The following is a 4,960-nucleotide window of genomic DNA, read 5'->3' as shown; positions in this document are numbered from 1 at the left end:
AATTTTGCTCTCTNGAGAGGATCTCTTGGATGCTTAGGCTCCTTTTCATCTTTTCTAGGGTTTGCTNTTCCATTCTTCTTCCATTTTTCATCTAGTTTCACCATGTCTATGGTGAACTAAACCCTATTGTTGTTGGGGAAAACAATGTAATCTTTTGATGCTCTCTCTTATTGAAACTATTGAATATTTATATGGTCTCCATATGTTTTGATTGNTAATTGTTGGGTTATCATCTGTGCTTAAGGCTTTTATCGTTTAACTCATTCGGTATATTGATGTTTGTCGTTATTGATATGGGGACGTACAGTAATGACATGAACTGGTGAGTAATCTCTTGATTTTGCAATACCACCTAGGGATAGGGGTAGGACGATCAATTGCGCTAACTTCTGTTTATAATGCGGTATGAATTACTAAGGGAGGCTAGGGATAGCAAACCAGTAGTTAATATTAGGCCCTTTTCGCCGAGGGATCGGGGTAAGGGGAGGCTAAGAAAGGCGCATAACAATTGAATCAATCTAGTATTCAAGGGTAGTATGTAAGAGAGAGCGAAATAGATGAAATTGTTAGTACCCAACAACATCCATTCATCCATTGTTTTCGCTTGTCAATTGAATCAACCTTTATTTTGCATGTTAATATTTTTGCTCTCAAACTCAATCTATAAATTTTAATTTCTTAAGTCTTATTATTTTAATTCATGCGAACGAGGAAGCCATACGAGTCTCTTGGGAAACGATACTTGGTCTTACCATTTATATTACTTGTACGATTTGGTACACTTGCCAATTTGTCAACAAGTTTTTGGTGCTGTTGCCGAGGACTCGAGGTTTATTTGTCTAGTAGTGTGAATTGATTGGATTTGACTTGATTGTAATTATTTTTGTTTTTATTTTTCTTTTATTGCGTTTTGTTTTATTTTCTATAAAAGTGCTTTTAGGGTGTGTTCCTTGTGCAATGAGGAGACAATACACACTAGAAGCAGGAAAAACCAACAACCTCTGCTTGAAGGTCTACCATACGAGAGGAGGAAAAGACGCCTTTTGTGTGAAAGATCTCTTTCTCCAGAAGTTACTCCACCTGAGACTTTTGAACCAAATCTTGAGGAGATGGCCAATCAACCTCCTCCCAGACGCACTCTAGGGGACGCAGCTAATACAGTTGGCCCCTTAAATTTTAACAGCATTTCAGTGCCAACAGACAATACAGCCAGCATGGTGATGAGTCCGGCACTCATCCAGTTAGTCCAGAACAACCAGTTCCATGGGTTGTCAAATGAAAATCCTTACAAGCATTTGACAGTCTTTGGTGAAATTTGTAACACAGTGAGGATAATTGGGGTGTCGGATGATAGCGTTAAGCTTAGTTTGTTTCCTTTCTCTTTGGGAGGAAATGCAAAAGACTGGTTGCATTCGTTCCCTAAAGGAACCTTCAGAACCTGGGAAGCCATGGGAAATCAATTTATTTCTAAATACTTCCCGCTTGCAAGGATCAATCAAGGGAGACTTGAGATTTCTTCATTCAAACAGGGAAGAGAAGAAACTTTTGGAAGGGCGTGGAATAGATTTAAGGGTTTGTTAAGAAAAACTCCAACTCATGGACTTGATAAGACTTCGTATGTGCTTGCCTTCCTGGGAGGCCTATGCCGTCAGTCGAAAATGGTGATGGACGCTGCAGCTGGAGGAAGTATTAATAGGAAGACTGAAGATGAAGCCTATAATTTGATAGAGCTTATGGCTGAAAACGAAGAAGTACATGATACGCAGGTTGATGCTATCCAGGAGCTTTCAATGATCCAGAATAACGTGATTACACAGCAGTTGGAGGAAGTGACAACGAGACTGGCTGATTTATCACAGATATGCATAGAAACTTCATCGGCTCCAATAATGTTCCATTTCAAACCCATTCAGAGAAGTACAGAATCAAAAGAAACCTTCCAGAGAATTATGAAGAAAAGTGTTTTTACTAATGATTGCGTGATAAATGGTTGGGAGGAAGAGGTTTGCGAAATTGTTACTAGAAGTGGAAAAATTTTAAAAGAAAGAGAGATTGAGAAAGGAAGTATAGAAGAGGAAAATAATCAAAAGGAAGGAGAGGAAGATAAAAATTTGTGGAACGAGAAAAAGAAAGAAGAAGCTGAGAAGTTCAAAGAGAAGGAGTATAAAAACCTCTACCTTACCCAAAAATATATTCCAAAAAAAAGAAACAAAGACAACTTGATCGTTTCATGGAAATTTTCAAGAAATTGGAAATAACCATTCCTTTCTCCGAAGCCATCCAGCATATACCATCTTATTCAATGTTTTTGAAAGAAATTATTACGAAGAACAGAAAATATGCCGAGAAAGAAACAATTGAGGTAGAAGGAAATTGTAGTGCTATCATTCAACGGTTATTACCTCCTAAATCAACTGATCCAAGAAGTTTCACTATTCCTTGTGCTATTGGAGAACTTGATATTGGGAAAGCTTTGATTGATCTTGGAGCCAGTATCAATTTGATGCCTCTAACCATGTTCAAAAAGTTAAAAGGGGTAGAGCTCAAACAAACAAGAATGGTCCTTCAATTAGCTGACAGATCACTCAAATATCCTGTTGGAATTGCTGAAGATGTGATTGTCAAAGTCGATAAATTCTTGTTCCCAGTGGATTTTGTTGTTATGGAAATGAAAGAAAATGGAGACGCACCCCTAATTCTGGGGCGACCTTTCATGAAAACCGCCAGAATTGTTATTGATGTGGAAAAAGGGAAGCTTAAGGTTCAGGTGCAAGATGAAGAGGTGAACTTTGATGTTTTCCAAGCTATGTCACATCCCAAAGACGACAACTCATGCTTTCAGATGGATCTGGTGGAGGAAATCTGTTTGAGACAAGAAAGTAGAGTGCATAATGTATCCATGTTAGAAAGAACTCTAACTAATGAATGTGAGGATCTGAACGAGGAAGAGAATAAATCCCATCAGAAATGTATACAAGAACTGGAAGCAGCAAAAGAAGTTTCACCAGAAAAAGCACACTTCGAATAGATGGATCGTACAGAAAAGGCTTTGGACAGTAAGATTGAACTGAAGGAATTGCCGCCTCACCTGAAGTATGTGTTTTGGAGGATAACGGAAAAAAAACCAGTCATTATTAGTGCTTCATTATCTCAAGAGGAAGAAAGAAAATTGGTGGGAATTCTCAAAAAGAACCAAGGAGCCATCGGCTGGTCAATTACGGATCTCAAGGGTATAAGTCCGACTTACTGTATGCATAGAATTCTAATGGAAGATGATTATAAGCCTGTTGCTCAACCGCAAAGGAGACTTAATCCTGTCATGAAAGAAGTTGTGTGAAAGGAGGTTTTGAAGCTGTTAGAAGCAGGATTTATTTATCCAATCTTTGATAGCAAATGGGTAAGCCCAGTTCAAGTAGTTCCAAAGAAAGGAGGAATGACTGTCATTCACAATAAAAAAACGAGCTTATTCCAACAAGGACTGTCACAGGGTGGCGGATGTGCATTGACTATAGGAGATTAAATACTGTCACCAGGAAAAATCATTTTCCTTTACCTTTCATGGATCAGATGTTGGAAAGGTTAGCAGGGCAAGCTTATTATTGCTTTCTTGATGGATATTCAGGATACAACCAAATAGTGGTAGACCCTGAAGATCAAGAGAAAACAGCGTTTACCTGTCCCTTTCGTGTTTTCGCCTACCGAAAAATGCCGTTTGGATTATGTAATGCCCCTACGACTTTTCAGAGGTGCATGCAAGCAATCTTTGCTGAGTTTATGGAAAGAAGTATTGAAGTCTTTATGGATGATTTTTCAGTTTTTGGAGATACTTTTCATAGATGTTTGTCCAATTTAGATGTTGTCCTCAATCGATGTGTTCAAACAAATCTTGTTTTGAACTAGGAAAAATGCCATTTCATGGTGACATAAGGTATCCTGCTGGGCCACAAAATTTCAGCCAAGGGGATTGAAGTTGATAAAGCAAAAGTTGAGGTAATTGAAAAACTTCCACCACCGAAAAATGTTAAAGGAGTCTGAAGCTTCCTTGGCCATGCAGGATTTTATCGACGATTTATCAAGGATTTCTCAAAGGTTGCAAAGCCTTTGAGCAATTTGCTTGCTAAAGAGACACCTTTTGTGATGAGCTCGGAATGTGTGCAAGCTTTTGATAGTCTCAAGCAAAGATTGATTTCTGCTCCCGTGATTGTGGCGCCTGATTGGAATAAAGAGTTTGAACTTATGTGCGACGCTAGTGACTATGCTATAGGGGCTGTGATGGGACAGAGAAGAGGAAAAGTGTTTCATGTTATTTATTATGCTAGCAAAGTGCTGAATGAGGCTCAATTGAATTATGCCACCACAGAAAAGGAATTATTGGCTATAGTATACTCATTGGAGAAGTTTAGACCATATCTTGTTGGATCCAAGGTAATCATTTACACGGATCACGCAGCTATAAAGTATTTACTGAAGAAACCTGATTCAAAGCCAAGATTGATTAGATGGGTACTTTTGCTACAAGAATTTGATGTTGAGATTCGTGATAAAAAGGGAAGCGAAAATGTAATTGCGGATCATTTGTCCCGGTTGGTTAATGAGGAAGTGACGAGTAAGGAGAAAGAGATATGGGAATCATTTTCAGATGAAACTATTTTGTATATTCAGCAAAGACCCTGGTTTGCTGACTTAGCCAATTTCAAAGCTACAGGTGTTATTCCAGAAGAATTTAATTGGCAACAAAAAAAGAAGTTTTTACATTATGCGAAGCAATTCATTTGGGATGATCCCTATTTGTTCAAAATAGGAGCAGATAATCTGTTAAGAAGATGTGTTACTGAAGCAGAAACAGAAGATATTTTGTGGCATTGTCACAATTCTCCTTACGGGGGTCATTACAATGGAGAACGCACTGCTGCAAAAATTTTACAATCAGGATTCTATTGGCCGACTTTGTTTAAGGATG

The sequence above is a fragment of the Vigna radiata genome, chromosome 7, assembly GCF_000741045.1.
Source record: "Vigna radiata var. radiata cultivar VC1973A chromosome 7, Vradiata_ver6, whole genome shotgun sequence".
NCBI lineage: Eukaryota > Viridiplantae > Streptophyta > Magnoliopsida > Fabales > Fabaceae > Vigna > Vigna radiata.
The sequence above is the reverse complement of the archived record's forward strand: the minus strand, read 5'-3'. Positions refer to the sequence as shown.